Consider the following 17,326-nt stretch of genomic DNA (forward strand, 5'->3'; position numbering starts at 1 on the left):
TAGGGGGCAGTGGAGGGAGGTCCCTTCTAAGAGCCTACCTTTTATAACCCAGTTGGCTACCCTCTGAAATCTTTAAACTTTCATTCATTCATTCAAAAAATATCTAACATGTTCCTATTCTGTGTCAGGCATTTTTCTAGGCATTAGAGATCTTGCAATGAGCAAAAATAGGCACTATTCCTGTTCTCCAAAAACCGATTATTTTAGTAGGGGAGATAGAAATTAATCAGTCAGATAAGTAAATTCATATTATAATGGTAAATAGTGACAAATGTCTGAAAGAGGATGAATTATGATATGGGGCTAGAGGGAAACAGCAATGCTATTAGGTGGGGTGCCAGGAAAGGTCTCCCTGAGGGAATGACAACTGAAGAGAGATCTGGATGCAGTCAAGGAGCAAGCTGGGCAATTATCTGGGAAAAGTGGTCTGGAAGAGGGAACAGAGAGGTCCTGAGGCAGGAGTGAGGATGGTAAGTTTGAAGAAGAGTAGGGAGCCAATGAGCCTGGCGTACAAAGGGCAAGGTCAGAAACAATAAGGAATGAAGTTGGAGAATCATCAAGGACCATGGTAAGGACTTTGAATTTTATTTTAAATATAATGGGAAGCTACTGGAACATTTTGAGAAGGGCAATACGTGAGTTTATTTTTTTTTAAGATTTTATTTATTTATTCATGACAGTCACAGAGAGAGACAGAGACATAGGCAGAGGGAGAAGCAGACTCCCTGTGGGGAGCCCAGTGTGGAACTTGATTCCAGGACCCCGAGATCATGACCTGAGCCAAAGGCAAACGCTTGACCACTGAGCCACTCAGATGCCCCAATACATGGGTTTGGAATAACCTCCATGGTTCTACAGATTGTAAGGAGGCAGAAGGGAAAGCAGGGAGACCAGTTTGGAGGCTGGGCATGAAGTGATGGTGGCTTAGACTAAGTGATAGTGGTCAAGGTGGACAGCAGGAGTAGAATTTGGAAATTTTTACAAGATGGAACTAACATTTGCTGCTAAGTGGCTGGTAGAAGGAGAGGTGAGAAAGAGAGGCCAAAGATGACCCCAGGATTTAGGGGCTGAGTGATGGGGCAAATAGAGTCTTCTGCTGAGATGGGGAATATTGGGGAAAGAGCAGGTTTGGGGACGGGAGTGGAATAAGGAGTTTGGTTTGGGATATGTCAGGATTGAGATCCCTGTTAGACATTCCAACAGAGACGTTGTCAAGTCAACTGTTCTTTATTAAAGTTGAATGTTAAGGGACACCTGGTTGGCTCAGTTGGAAGAGTATTCGAGTTCGAGTCCCACGTTGGGTGTAGAAAGTACTAAAAATAAATAAGTAAACTTAAAAAAAGTTGGATGTTTACAGGAGAGACTGGGATGGGAATGCATATTTGGGGATCATCAGCGTATTGGTGACTTCAGCTAGGGGTGGGGCTGGGTTATATGGCTCAGAGTATGAGGACAGAAAGAAGTCCAAGTCATGGGCATATTGACGCTCAGACCTCTGTACAGTACAAGGGTGATGATCCAGGGGAGAAGATTGAAAAGAAGTAGCTGGTAGAGGAGAGAGGTGGTGCAGGAGGGCAATTTTTAGGAGGAAGTCCTCACCTGTGTCAAATGCTGCTAGAACACTGTAAGATGCTGAGAAATGACCACCGGATTTGGCAGTGTTTCAAAGGTGTTTCCAGAGGATGGCAAAGAAAAAAAGCCAGATTGAAGAGGGTTTAAGATTGGATTTCTCCTCGATGGCAATATTTTTAGTGAGTCATTAGAGAGGTTTTCTTTATTTTTAAAAATCTATTTTTCTGTACTTCTATAGCTTGAAAATTAGTAGGCTGGATAAGGGCCACCCCAAAGAGATTAAGTCCTAACCCGCTGGAACTTGTAAATATTTTATCTTATTTGGAAAAAGAGTGAATACTATTTTATATGGTCATAGATGTAATTCAATTAGGGGTCTTGTAATGAGGAGATTATCCAGGTGGGTCTTTGTAAGAGAGAGGCCAAGGCAGGTGACATACACAGGGCAGGCCTCGTGAAATGGAGGCAGACGTTGGAGCAAAGTATCCACAAGCCAGGGGTCACCACACAGGCAGGTGGCCGCCTACAGATGGAAGAGGCCAGAGAGGATTCTTCTCCCCTAGTGTCCCCAGCAGGTGTGCTGCTGGGCTAACACGATGATTTTGGCCCAATGATACTGGTTTTGGACTTTGGGTCTACAGCACTGAGGCAGAATAAATTGCTGGTGTCTTAAGCCACCAAGTCTGTGGTATTTGTTATAGCCACCATAGTCAGCTGGCTTAATGCAGAGAAGGCTCAATGAAGCCTACTGTACCAAGACAAAGACCCCCAGCTAGTTGACCACCGATGCATGGAATGGAACATTGAGAAGTGGGCAAGGATGGAGGAAGTCCTAGGAAATAACTAGGAGGAAATCCAGCTGGGGAAGAGGGGGCCGCAGACAAAACAGAGAGAGAGGAGGCAGGGAGAAGCTGTTGACTCTGGGCTGAGGTGGCTTGGCCAGATAAGCATCGTATCCTGGGCTGAAACAGACCCACCAATTCGATCCAAATTGGATTTTTTTATGCCTTAATTGAACTTTGCTGAAAGTGAGCTTTTTTTTTTTTTTTTTTTTTTCCCCTCTTCTGGTCTAAATTCAAGTCTTAAAACGATCCCCTGGTTTAGATGAGGTGGTTTCCCAATTTTGCTTTCTTTCTGCTTGAAGTTGACTTTGGCCAGCAATTCCTAATGACCTGCCCAATTTGTCTGCATTTGAGTGTGGCCCAATTTGAAATGGCGAACATGCCAGTCTCCCTGTCTGCCTCTCCACCTTCCTCTGACTGCAACCACTCCAGTCTCTCCTATTGTCCTCCTGACATTTCAGTGTAGCCGAGGGAGGCAGGCTGGGCCAGTGCATGGAGCACAGGGCTCGGAGTAAGGACCGTGTATGGCACAGTGATTAAGAGAACAGGCTCTGTAGTCTCACGGGCTGGATTCAGAAATTGGCTCCATCACTTACCTCTGGGTGGCCATGGGCAATGACGTCACCGCCCTGGTTAACATCAGCTGTTCTCTCATTGACTTTAGCTCTGTTCTTTGCTAGCCTCAAATGAATGTTGTTGCCACTCTGAGCCTTATTTCCTTCGCAAATAAAATAGAGGATTGGATTAGACTATGTGATCTCTGCACTTCCTTCAAATCCAGAATTCTCTAGTTCTACTAGAAAGCAAGAAGACTGATAACATTTTGGTTCACTTGTTTGGTTCAAAGTGTGTCATCCTTTTTTTTTTCTTTTTTCTTTCTTTCTTCTTTTTTTTTTTAAGATTTTATTTATTTATTTATGAGAGACACACAGAGAGAGGCAGAGACACAGGCAGAGAGAGAGAAGCAGGCTCCCCGCAGGGAGCCTGATGTGGGACTCGATTCAGGGACTCCAGGATCCCTGGATCGTGCCCCGAGCCGAAGGCAGGCACTAAACTGCTGAGCCACCCAGGGATTCCGCCCCCCTCCTTTTTTAAAGGATTTTATCCATTCATTCATAAGACACAGAGAGAGGCAGAGACATAGGCAGAGGGAGAAGCAGGTTCCCTGCGGAGAGCCTGATGTGGGACTTAATTCCAGGACTCGGGATCATGACCTGAACCAAAGGCAGATGCTCAACCACTGAGCCACCCAGGCGTCTCGTGTCATTCTTTTCTTTGAAGCCCTTGATAACCAACTTCACCATAAGACAGAATTCATTGGTCCTACTGGGTTTTGTGAAATGGGGAAATAAGTAAGAGCTTGGGCTTTATAACCAGACTGATCTAGAATCTTTTGCCACATGCAAAAGGGAAATGCAAATCAAAACCACAATGAGACAGCGCCTCACACCTGTCACAATGGCTAATCTCAAAAAAGGCAAGAAATAACAAGTTTTGGTGAGGATGTGGAGAAAAGGGAACCCCCGTGCACTGAACGTGGGAGTGAAGATATCTCTTCAAGATTTCATTTGTATCCCACAATAGAAGTGGATAGACACCCAGAAGTGCAACTGCTAGGTCATATGGGAGTCCAATACTTAACTTTTTGAGGAACCTCCATACTATTTCCCATAGTGGTTCTATCAACTCACATTCTCGCTCCCACGTTATCTTTATTCACAACAGCCAAGACAAGGGAACAATCTAGATGTCTGTGAATGGATGAAGGACTAAAGAAAATGTGATATATATACACAATTCGGCCATAAAAGAGAAGGAAATCCTACCATTAGCAACAATGTGGATAAACCTTGAGGGCATTATACTAAGTAAAATAAGTCAAACAGAGAAAGATACACGCTGTGTGATTTCACTTATAAGTGCAATGTAAAAGAAATTGAACTCCTAGAAACAGAGAATAGGTTGGTGGTTGCCCAGGGCAGGGAGAAGTAGGGAGATGGGGAAGATGGGTGAAGGTGGTCAGAGCGTAGAAACTTCCAGGGACGCCTGGGGGGCTCAGTCAGTTAATCATCTGACTCTTCATTTCAGCTCAGGTCATGATCTCAGGGTCGTGAGATGGAGCCCTGAGTCAGGCTTCTTGCTTAGTGGAGAGTCTGCTTAAGATTCTCTCTCTCCCTCTGATGCCCCCTGCTCATAGGCTCTCTAAATAAATAAATAAATAAATAAATAAATATTTTTAAAAGTGTATAGGATGAAGAAGTTCTGAGGATCTAATGTACAGTATGGTGACTATAGTTAACAATGCTTTATTGTATACTTGAAAGTTGCTGGGGAGCTTGGATGGCTCGGTCGGTTAATCATCTGAGTCCTGATTTCAGCTCAGGTTGTTGTCTCAGGGTCGTGAGATTGAGCCCTGCATCAGGCTGTGCTCAGTGGGGAGTTTGCTTGAGATTCTCTTTCTCTTTCTCCCTCTGCCTCTCCCCTCACACTCTCTCTCTAAAATAATAAATAAAATTTTTTAAACAAAGATGGGGCACCTGGGTGGCTCAGTCAGTTAAATGTCTGCCTTTGGGTCAGGTTATGATCTCGGGGCCCCAGGATTGAGCCCCATGTCAGGCTCCCTGCTCAGTGAGGAGTCTGCTTCTCCCTCTCCCTCTGCTCCTCCCTCCCCACTCATGCTCTCTCTCTCTCTCTCAGATGAATAAAATCTTAAAAAAAAAAAAAAAGAAAGTTGCCAAGAGAGTAGATCTTAAATGTTCTCATCTCACACACACACACACACACACACACACGGTAACTATGTGAGATGATGGATGAATTAACTAATATATTGTGGTCATCATTTTGCAACATATACATGTGTCAAATCATGACCTTGTACATCTTAAGTCACATAATGTTGTATGTTGATTATATTTCAACAGAGCTGGGAGGAAACAAATTATTGTGATGGCTAAATGAGATTGTACATGTATCAACAAAATGTTTTGCAGCTAATAAATATTCAATGATGTTAGCTGTTGTTGCTTCATTTTTATTTACTAGTTTATTAAGAAATAACTTAATCATGAGTGCGCAAATCTTATATAGCTCTGTAAATTTTGTTTTCTCTGAAATTTTTACATCTGTATATCCCTATGCAGCCACCCCTACATCAAGATATGGAATTCTTCTAGCACAATAAAAGGCTCACTTTTGTCCCCTTCCCATCATGATCCATCTGCTCCCCCAATTAACCAATATTCTAACCTTTAATAGCACAGATGAGTTTTTCCTGTTCTTGGAGCACCTGGGTGGCTCAGTCAGTTGAGTGATTGACTCTTAATCTCAGCTCAGGTCTTGATCTCAGGGTCGTGAGTTTAAGCCCCATGTTGGGCTCCATGCTGGGCATGGATCTACTTAAAAAAAAAAGAAGAAAAAGTTTTTCCTCTTCTTGAATCTCACATAAATATAATTATGTAGTTCTTTAGGAACTAGCTTCTTTCAGTAAACATTACATTTGGTGATATTCATCCATGTTGCATAAGTAACAGAATTTTGTTCTTCCTTGCTGTATGATATTCCATTTGTTGAATATATTACACATACACCATACTTTACTTCTATGTTATACTATTGATCAACACTGAGTTGTTTTCGTTTCTTGCTATTATAAATAATCTGCTATGAATACACTTGTGCATGTCTCTGGTGCACATAAGCACTCATTTCTGTTGGTATATACCCAGAAGTGGAATTGCTAGGTCTCAAGGTTAGCCCTGGTAGATATACACCAAGCAACTTTTCTCCAAAATTTGTGCCAGTTTCTGTTCCCCACAGCCGTGTGTAGGACTTCCAGGTGTCCCACAGCCTCATCATCACTTGGTTTTCTGAGTCCTTTTCATTTTAGTCATCATAAGGGGGACATAGTAGTATCTCACAGAGCTTGTAATCGGCATCTTCCTGTTGACTTACAATGTCGACCACTTTTGTGCGCTTTTTGTCCATTTGGAAATTGTTGCTTATAAAGTGTCTTTTTAGGTCTTTTGTCCCTTTAAAAAATGTTAGCTATTATTTTGTATCATCACTAGTGTACATTAACAACATATATTTTATTTATTTATTTAGCACAAGCAGAGGGGAGACACAGAGGGAGAGGGAGAGGGAGAGAGAGAATTTCAAGCAAACTCTGTGCTGAGCACAGAGTCCAGTGCAGGGCTTGATCCCAAGACATCAAGATCATGATCTGAGCTGAAATCCAGTCCGATGCTTAACCAGCTGAGCCACCCAGGAGCCCCACCACTGTACTTTTTAATGACCAGTATAGCTATCTGCTCTCCCAATATATTACACTTATTGATATCAAGGTCTATATGTCCTTCATTTACAAGCTTTTGGTGCCTAGCATAAGGTTCTCACTCTATATTCGCTAAATAAATTAGCAAATGGCCAAGACTTAGTCAATCATGATAAAATATCGCCATCTGGTGTCAATAGGAGTGAACGAGAAATGGAGCAATGTAAAGCTCCATTTATATAGTTTGTTAGGCTTTCTATTTGAGCTTTCCCTTCTATATGATCTTTTAAAAAATTATTTTTTGCATTGCCTCTGCATACTTGCTCCTTTTTATTTGCCATTTGCACTTTCGTTTTTTTCAAATCTATTTAGATTTTGGGCCTGGGGAACTTTTTTCTTGGGGTGATTACATCTTCAAGAGCTAAGTGTGGTATTTGTAGATACAACAATCAGTGCTTACTATATTCTAGCCCTGTGGTAAGTGCCAGCACATACTCTGAAGTATATTCAAGAGACCTGAGGTGCTTAGAGGTAAGTAAGGGAGAAACATAAGAAATCAAAGTAAAATACCAAAATAAATGCCTGAAATAGGTATTTGTTCATTCATTCATTCATTCATTCGTCAACAGATATTTACTGAGCACTTACCAGGCACCAGGCACTGTTTAGGTACAAACCGTCTAAAGGTGTGTTGTCCAAAACCTGACTGCTCTAAGAAAACTTGTTGTAAAAGCACATATTATTTTTCGAGAATTCTGGATTTGCATGTTTGTCCTTCCGATAAATCCCTACAGACAATAGGCCGTGTGAAACTCCAGTCTTTATTAAGATTACACATAGAACAAGATGGCCATAGGTAAAAAAATGTTTTCCATGAAGCCAACTAAGGTGGAAGGGAGGTGTTGAAAATCATGGTTCTGCTACCCTGTATCAGGAATTGTGCTCAGCGTTGAGCAGACAAAACCAAGAGAAAAGTTAACAGATGATCACAAGGCAATGTTCAAAGGGCCATGTAAGAAGCATATGAAGGGAAAATCAGAGCACGCCTCTTGCAGGATGTAAACCACGAGTTGAGTTCAAAATAAAAAGGAATGAGCAGGAAAGAGTAGGTGCTCCATGGATGGAGTGGGTGTGCACAGGACAAGCTGCGTCAGTAAATGGCCTGCCTGCAGAGCTAAGGAGTTTGTGTTCCACCTTGAATATGTCACTGAGCAATAGGACAGAATAGAAGTAATAGGACGCAATTTGATATTCAGAAAATTTGCTGGCCATCATGCAGAGGATGAGTTATGGAGGGGCAACACTGGGTATATGTTAGAAGGCCATTGTGATAACTCACACCATGAGGCCTGGACCATTGCAGCGGCGGCGGGGGGGGAAGGGGGAGCGGGAAGAGGGGAAATAAAAGGAAGGCACAGATATAGTCGGTAAAGATCATTTAGAATTAGCATCACTTATGGGATACAGAGAGGGAGAGGAGAGAGTCAGGGTCAAATCACAGGTTTTTGCTTTAGGTAGATGGTAGCCGGTCACTTTCGAGGAGAATAACAGATTTGGGGGTCCTGACTTTACTCACTAACCATTTTTGGTTGTAATAAGGAAAAAGGCCCATGGGTATCGTGATTATTTTTGTACCCTGGTACAAAAATTTTTACTTCCCTGTTTAGATTGCTCAGGTCAGAGTGCCAGAAGGTGAATATACTGCCTCTTACTTAGCTCGACCGTGTATGAAGGCTTGAGGTCCAAAGATCTAGGTGGTTCCAGGAAGCCCAGTTTTTGTACTGATATCTCTTTAAAATTTGAGGCAGCAGTAGGGAGCTTTCAAAAATTCGAGGTCCCAGACATGGTCCTAGTTCATTCCATCCAACAGTTTTGCAGACCTGGAGTCTCTGTGGAGGAACCTAGCCTCTGGCATTGGGTGTCGGCCTCCAGTGGTAATTCCTTAAACTGCAAGTGCAACTGCAAGTCTGCAAGTGAGCAGAACCTGACCTTTCAGATATTTGGGTTTGGATCCCCTTTGGTAGCCTCAGGCAGCTCAGAGTTCAGGCTTTGGTTCGGTAGTGCCAGGAGCAGCACGCTATACCCTTGGGGTTCCTTCTTCTGCCTAGAGGGAGTCTTAACTAGTGGTGAAGAGAAAGAATTGTGAGCCAAACTGGAGCCTGGATTTAAATGTCGGTTTTACTAATCGCTAGCTGTGTAACCTTAAGCAAGTTATTTCATTTCTTTGTGCTTCAGTTTCCTTATTTGTGAAATTAGTCACGAATTCTTTCTTCTTAGGTGTATGATTCCCCAAAGGATTTGCTGAAGTCCAATTTCCTGGTACCTGTGAATGTGACCTTATGGGGCTTCTGCAGATGTGATCAAAATGTAGGAAGAGGCAAGAAAGAATTCTTCCCTTTGGAGGGAGCCCAGCTCTGCTGACACCTTAAATTTGGACTTCTAGCTCCTAGAACTTTGGGAGAATACATTTCTGTTGTTTGAAGCCACTCAGTTTATAGTAATTGTTAGTCATCCCCAGAAGACTAATATAATAGGGTGCTTGTAAAGAGTAAATTAGTGAACATAATAAAGCACTTAGGAAATTGGCACAGGGTAAGTGCTGTGTGCTCTCATCAATCCACAAAGTCACAAAAGTGGTCAACAATGGATCTAGATTTAAACTCAGACTAATCACCATGCAATACAGGCTTTACAAAATGGGAAATAAACGCAGATTTACATGTTTGAAATTAAAATGTATACCACGAATGTATCTTTTAAAAATGCTTTGCCAGCTTTGTAGATTGTGTGACAAGTTACTGAACACCCCACCCCCCAAAAAATTACTGATCCCAATCACAGCAGATAAGCAAGTTTCCAACCTATTGTTTTTCTTTCGGTCCCTGAGGTACAAGATTGGAGAGAACCACCAGCAGCATCACAGGGCTAGGAAAGATTTAGGATTTTGCTGACATTGGAAAAATACAGGGATAAGAGTTGGAGATTGGGATTTGGGTAGAGCAAGGGTATAAGCCTATGAACTTGGTTTGTCTGACTCTGGAATACAGGGAAGAGGAAGCTGACAATCAAGGTAGAGGTCCTCACTATCTCTCACTCCGAAGAATTCAGCAATGGGAAGCCAGATAGGCAGGAATTAAATGGGAATTGGGAAAGGAAATTAAAAGAGACTGGAAAAACATAGTGTGGAGGCTAAAGGAAGGGATTACTCAGAGAAAAGCCACAAACTGGCCAGAAACTTCCAAATCATGCAAGAAGAGAAGGATTTCAAAAGCCATTCTTCGAGAGAGGAGATGGTTTGCAGGAAAGATGGATTTTCCCCTACGGCATAGGAAGCTTCTTAAGGGCAGATTTCTCTCTCAGTGTAAGTGGTGGACTTGGATTGATTGGTACTCCACAGAAACCAAAACCATAGCCTTTTTCTTATCACTCCTTTCCCTCCTTCCCTTTAGTTGCTTAAAGGTACCATTATTTGTCTATGGACATAGTAGTAGAAATAGCTGGAAAATTGCTGGAAATAGCAATGTGGATTTAGAAGACAGTATGGATCTAAGAACGTAAGTTTTTGTTGGGAGATATGATTATCTAATGAAGTTGGCAGTACTGCAGATGTCACACTGGTTCCGAGACATCCTTGAGTTTTCTAAACTTTGTAGGTGTGGGGCTGGTGCCAGGACAATCCCATGTGTCCTTTAACTATGGATTCCTAGAAGAGTAGGATGAATGAGTGACATTGTTCAGAGCCACTTTGGGTCCTAAACCCAGAAGCAGCAGCTTCTGACCCATGGTTGGAGAAGATAACTGGGCACCACGCAGGGACTAGAATGGAAAGATGCAACACATAGTTGGGATATTTGATTTTCCTTATGGAAAAAGACAAAATTAAGATCATCTGGAGGGACTTAATTTACCTGTGGCAAAAGAAGATTTACTTGAAAATGGAAAGAGTTCGGGATCCCTGGGTGGCGCAGCGGTTTAGCACCTGCCTTTGGCCCAGGGCGCGATCCTGGAGACCCGGGATTGAATCCCACATCGGGCTCCCGGTGCATGGAGCCTGCTTCTCCTTCTGCCTATGTCTGCCTCTCTCTCTCTCTGTGTGACTATCATAAATAAATAAAAATTTTAAAAAATGTTAAAAAAAAATGGAAAGAGTTCATATTATTAAATTTTATAGGATAGTTTCAAATTTCAAGATACTTTATGGCGACAATACTGGTTATCATAGGGCTATCATTTGGTTCTCATTACATAACTCTGGCAAGTTTGGGTGGATATACTGAATGGATCTGAGTCAAGAGCTATATATTTTTTTTCCTCAGTGTATTTTACGCCATAGGGAAAACGTATTTGAAGTAACATCCTCACCCTCAGTGGCTTCTGGAACTGTAAAAACAGAGATATTCATAATAGTCTTGAGGAGCCAAAGTGGTTTTTTCATTGATCCTATAAGCAGTAGAAAGAATCAGAATGAAGCCATCGTGAAAACATGGTCAGGGCTTTTCTGATACACAGACATCTCATGCAGGGGCAGTAGCAGCCTGGTTGGCCACAGGTCCAGTCAGTAAGTAATTTGGGTTAATATGACAACTAACAGAAATATTGGCTCCTAAGGGTTCTATTAATATCCCTAGTTGACATAGGAGAAACCTTAGAGATGTTAAGCAACTTACATGCTCAGATCACAGAACTAATAAATGATGGAGGTGGGACTCAAATCTAGGTCCATATCTAGGTCCATTTATCCAGAGTCTGTGCTCTTAACCAATGCCCTGTTCTGCCTCTGTCTTAATTGAGTCATCTATTCCAGCAAAGTTGACCACCCGCCCCCCCCCCACCTTCTATGCTATCTACTTAGCCCACCTCATATATCAGGTTGGAGGCCAGTCTTTCCCACCAGTTCATGAATTCTCTGGAAGCAAAGCTCTTAGTAATCACTGTACCTAACACAAAGCTTGGCACCAAGCAGAAGCCCAATAAATGTCTAACAAATGGGTGGATATTATTATTTATTCTCCAGATGCTTACATCGAGTGACTTATGCAACATCTCCACTAGTCTTTCTAGTAGACATCTCAAACTTACCATGTCCAAACCATACTCCTCATATTCCTGGCGAGATGTGCTTTACCTAACAGTCTTCCCATCCTAGTCATTGGTGTCTACTTTCTTCCATTTACTCAGCCCAAAACCTTAGAGTATTCTTTGACTTGTCTTTTTCTCAAATCCCACATCCATCAGTAAATCCTGTAAATTCTACTTTAAGCATATAATTTGAACCCTACCACATCTCATCACTTTTGCTGCTACTGTTCTTGTCCAGACTCAGTTCATCTTTCATGTGGATAACTGTATCAGCCTGCCAGTGGTTTCCCTTCTTCCATCTTTGTTCCCCTACAACCCATTCTCACTATCAGCATGTTTCTATGTATGTAGTGAGATCGTGTAACAGTTTTTTGAATGATAGACTCTAGTGGATCCCCAATGTTCAGAATAAAAGCTCAAGTTGTTCCAATGGCTTATAAGGATCTCCATGATTTGCCTCCTTTTATCCCCCTAATCGTACCTCCTACAACCCTCTCCCTTGCTCTCTCTGCTCCAGGCTCACAGGTCTCCTTGCTGCTTCTCAAATATGCCAAGCACAACCTTGTCTCAGGGACTTTGCACTTGCTATTCACTTTAGAATGCCTCTTCCCTGTAATATTCATGACTCACTCCTTTGTGCTCTTTGAAGTCTTCGTTCAAATATCTCCTTTACTGTGATCTTTCCTTGCTTGCTTCCTGCCCTAACCCTAGAGTGTGCCTTATACTTTCCCTGATTCATTCTTCTTGGCCTTTGTCACCTTCTAGTATGCTATATAACTGCAACAGCAATTTATTTTGTTCACTGTTTGTCTCTCCTCACTACAATTTAAGCTCTACGAAGATAGGGATCTTTGTCTCTTGTTTACTGCCATTTCCTGAATATCTAGAACAGAATCTGTTTACATGATAAGTATCTTTTTGAAAGAGAAAGAACAAGAGAGCACGACTGGAGGGGGAAGGTAAAGGGGGGAGGAGTAGAGGGAGAGGGAAAGAGAATCTTAAGCAGGCTCCACACTCAGCTTACAGCCCGACAAAGGGCTCCACTCATGACCCTGAGATCATAACCTTAGCCGAAATCAAGAGTTGGACACTTAGGTGACTAAGCCACCCAGGTACCTCCCTGATAAGTATATAATAAATGTTGAGTATACGAAAGAAAAGGTGAAGAAATTCATCACGTAGTTCAGGAAGTGTATGTTCTGAGCTATTGGATCGGGTGAGCTCTATACCCATTTCGAGCTCTATGATCCCATGACTGTGTGACCTTCTAATTGATATGCCCCTGACTCAACTCTAGGCCGATTTTCACTAAGAAAATTCATCAAAACAATTGTTTCTATAGAGCAAAATTTATTTACACAGAGTGACTTTTTTTGGTCAGTTTAGTAACAAAACTTCCTACAATTAGCACTTACATGCAAGTACTTCCTCTGTCCATGTAACAGTCTTCTCCATAAGACTCCTCTGAGTCCATTTCTCTGCTTATCCATCCCCCATTCTCAGATGATGAACATGGCACTGGCTGCAGGAGAAGAAAGTAACCCTTGCTTAGTCCCTTGACTTTCCTTTCTCCCTGTACAGGAGCTGCTCATGTTTTGTATTCACCTGAACATTTCCGTGCTTTTTGTCACAGAATGAGCTATTTTGTAACATCAATCTGTCCACCTGTACTTTTGATCCTATCCTCTTAAAGATTTGCTTCCTCTATTCTCCCACCTTTTGTATTTCTAATGTTTCTGGCTGCCCTTGTTCCTTCCCTCAGCTTATTTAACTGTACAAATAGGTATCAGCACACCTAGCTCCCAGTCTGGCAAACAGCAGGTGGTCCATACCTGTGACTTTGCCTCTTCTGCTGCTTGGAGTCTCCCTGACATCTTTTCTTGACACTGAATCTCCCCAAACTGCCACACTGTTTGTTTCCATCTCCAGCCTTTTCCATCATCTGTTCTGCAGTTGGTCCCTTTCTCCACTCCTACTCATTTATCTAATTTTCACCCCACATTTCTCATTAATGCAATCATGAAATCAAATGCTCGGCTTTAGTCTTCACCCACCTTGCCTCCTCTATGGCATTTGACAACACAGAATGTGTCCTCCGTTTCAAATTTTCTTCTCTTTTGGATTTTTTTTTTCAACACTTCTGTCTTCTGAGTCTCCTCTTCAACTGTTCTTCCCCACTTTTCTTTGGTAGGTAGTTTTCTGCCTCTACCAGTTGTTCCTTAAGGAATGGAAAGCCCAGATTTCTGTCCTTAGCAAATTTTTCTTTTCTTATGCATACACCTTCTTTCTTTCTCATCCAGGTGCATGCCCTGAATTTATACCTATTTGCAGATTACTCTCCAATTTGTATCTCCTTTCCAGACTCTTCCTCTCACAACAGATCTGTTTCTACTTTCTGGATAATCTAGAGTTGCCTCACACTCAATACAACAACAACAACAACAACAACAACAACAACAAAACTGAGCTGAGTATCTTCCTCTGGTGCATTTTCCTTTTTCTGTGTTTCTAATGTGAATAATAATGTCACCTGTCACCTAGATCCCCACAGCCCATCCATGCATGTTTATTCATCTTTGCATCCTCTATCTACATCATCCCTCATTTCCAAGTTTGCTCTTGATTTCTCTATAAAGGTTACACAGAGCATTTTGATCACCCTGTTGGTGATTGATAAAGAGTGTCTGATCCCATTCTCCATTATCAGCTTATAAGGAAAGTGATAAGCAAAAATGCTTTATGTTTTTTATATAGATCAGAGGGCTAGTCTTTAGAAGACTTATATAAAAATAGGCATTTTCCAAATCGGTACGAATGTCAACTCCTTAAAAAAGTAAATTGTGATTCTTGCTAGGAAAATGGTAGAGTACATTACTGATTCTCTTTTTCTCCCCTTATATCCAAACCTTTGCCATATAACTCAGCAGTGAAAGACTCCACCCTTTGACCTTGGGCTTTGTCATATGATTCGCTTTCACTGACAAATGTTAGCCAACTTGAGACATTAGGCGTGGCATGCACTTGGTGGTTAGATTTCCCTTCTGGTACCTTTGCAATCACTATAGGAGTCATATACCAAAGCTCGCACCACTGGGCTCAGGAGGAGAATGAAAGACATGTGGAGTCCCTGCTGCCCCACAGATCACCAGGGAGAAGCAAAGCCACACACCCAAACCCAGACAAGATCAGCTTCTGGAACTCTAGACTTACCTGCAGATGCACAAGCCCAATACGTGCTAATTGTTGAAAGCCACCAAAGTTTTGTGTTATTATGGGGCAGTATTTGACTGATAACAAATACCAACATCTTCTTTTACTTACTTTCTTCTTTCTTTTGACATCATGCATTCCTTCTCCACTGCTCGTGTAAAAAAATTACCGGCTTTGGAGTCACAGTCCTGCTTTTGAACCCACTCCCCTAATGATTAGAAATTGAATAAATGACTTCGTTCCTTTTGGATGTGGTTTTTTAAATCTGTAAAATAATAATAAAAATACCTGTAACACGTTTTCATGAATAAGTTATGTTAAGCAAGGATCAGATTATACTCAACAAATGAGCGGAAACTGATTGAAAGGGATTATAAACTGAAAGAGAATAGGTGACTCTGTTCCTGCTATTCCTAACCCATTGCCCCTCCTATCCCATTCCTCTTCCCACAAACCCACTCTTCTTCTTAGGCTCAGAATGGGTTTCCCAGAGTGAGTTGTCTCTGTCTCCAATACTGTGATGTAGATGGTCTTCTCATTCCCTTCTCTGCTCTATCCAATTGCTAAGGACAAGTCATTGTAAAGAGTACATTTTCTGTTCACCTTTCCTGTCGTCTTTAAGGTGTATGTCTCTGTGTCTGTGTGTATAAATGTCAGCCTGGACTTTCATTGGGGGCATTTAATCCATTTATATTTAATGTAGTATTTATATATTTGGCTTTTTAGCTACTCGCTATTTACTTGATCTACTTTTTAAAATTTTCTCTTGTTGCCTTCATTTGCCTTAATCTTTTACAAGTTCATTGTTTTCCCTCTATTAACTTGTCAGTTACACGTTTCTTTACAATTTTTAAAAATATTTATTTATTTGAGAGAAAGACAACATGAGCTGGTGGGAGTGGGGAGCAGAGGGAGATGGAGAAGCAGACTCCTGATTGAGCTGGGAACCTTTCATGGGGCTCAATCCCAGGACTCTGAGATCATGACCTCAAGGGAAGCCAGAAGCTTAACCAACTGAGCCACCCAGGCTCCCCTCCTTTAATATTTTTTTGGTCGTTATCTCAGAGATCACATCATATATCCTTTATTACTGTCTAAAAAAATATAGTACTTCACCACTTTCCTCATAATTCTAGAGCCTTAGAACATTTAACATCCGCTCTCTCCATTTTATGTATTACTGACAAGTATTTCAATATTCATAAGACATTATTTTCATATCATCAGTATTGATATATATTTATCTACATGTTTACCTTTCTGTAGCTTAGTATTCACTATATTTCTATATTTCCATCTCTTAGTCAATATTGCCAGGGGTTTTTAGTCATCCTTATAATAAAACTAGTTTTTTAATTTGTTAATTTTTTGTTATCACTTTCTGTGGTTATCTCCTTTCTATGTTCTTATATTAAAAAAATTCTTAAGTTGAGGGGCACCTGGCCAGCTCAGCAGTGGAGTGTGTGCCCCTTAATCTCAGGGTCATGAGTTCAAGTCCCATGCTGGATGTGGAGTCTACTTTAAATAAATTAATTTTTAAGAATTTTAAAAATTCTTAAGTTGGTAATTTAGTTCACTATTTTTTCAGCTTTTCCTCTCTTGTAATCATCTAAATACCATTTTCCCTGAATTCCACGTTTTGATAAACAATATTTACATTTCATTTTAGTTCTAAGTATTAGTAAGCTTCTATGTGATCTCTTCCTTCATACTAGAGTTATTTAATGTAAGAGTTTTTGATGTGGCTATTTTAAAGTCCCCAAACATAGTAATTTACAATTTTTGTTGGTGTAGGTTTTCGAATAAAATATACTGTGGTCAAAGAACATGATCTATATAATATACACTTGTTATTTGTTGAGACTTACTTTACTGCACTCTATAGTAGCAATTATTTTAAGTGTGTTATATATGTTTGAGAACATATATTCTATAGTTGTAAGGCATGCATTTTTACTCCCCATAAACATTAAATTGTGTTATACAAATATGTATCTTACTGGTTTTTCCATTTGCTTGATCTATCAATAACTGGGGGAGGTATATTTAAGAGCATGACTAAGGGGATGGATTTGCCAATTTTCCTATGTACTTCTACCAATTTTTGGCATATAATCTGAGGCTACTTCATTAAGCACATAGAAATTTAGATCTGTTACACTTTCCTGGTGGATTAAACTTTTAACTATGTAGATGCCTTACTTCTCATTATACTTTTTGAATAAAAAATCTTTTGTCACTATTAAAATAATACCCTTAGCTTCTTTAGATTAGTATTTGCCTGGTATATTCTTTCCATTGTTCTACTTTTAAACTTTCTTTTCTTTCTTCTCTTTCTCTTTCTTTC

The 17,326-nt window shown here is 40.9% G+C and overlaps 1 long non-coding RNA gene across 1 annotated transcript; it reads right to left on the reverse strand.

Moving 5' to 3' along the window:
• Window positions 1-5,668: 5,668 nt before the first annotated feature.
• On the reverse strand, window positions 5,669-17,303 carry LOC140631153 (uncharacterized). The gene is made up of 4 exons (XR_012028800.1): window positions 15,091-17,303; window positions 13,824-13,987; window positions 13,185-13,291; window positions 5,669-5,809 (listed from the first exon to the last, which is right to left on the reverse strand). It is a non-coding gene; the product is annotated as an uncharacterized lncRNA (long non-coding RNA).
• Between the last annotated feature and the right edge of the window lie 23 nt (window positions 17,304-17,326).

The sequence above is a fragment of the Canis lupus genome, chromosome 3 (genome assembly GCF_048164855.1).
Source record: "Canis lupus baileyi chromosome 3, mCanLup2.hap1, whole genome shotgun sequence".
Classification (NCBI taxonomy): Eukaryota; Metazoa; Chordata; class Mammalia; order Carnivora; family Canidae; genus Canis; species Canis lupus.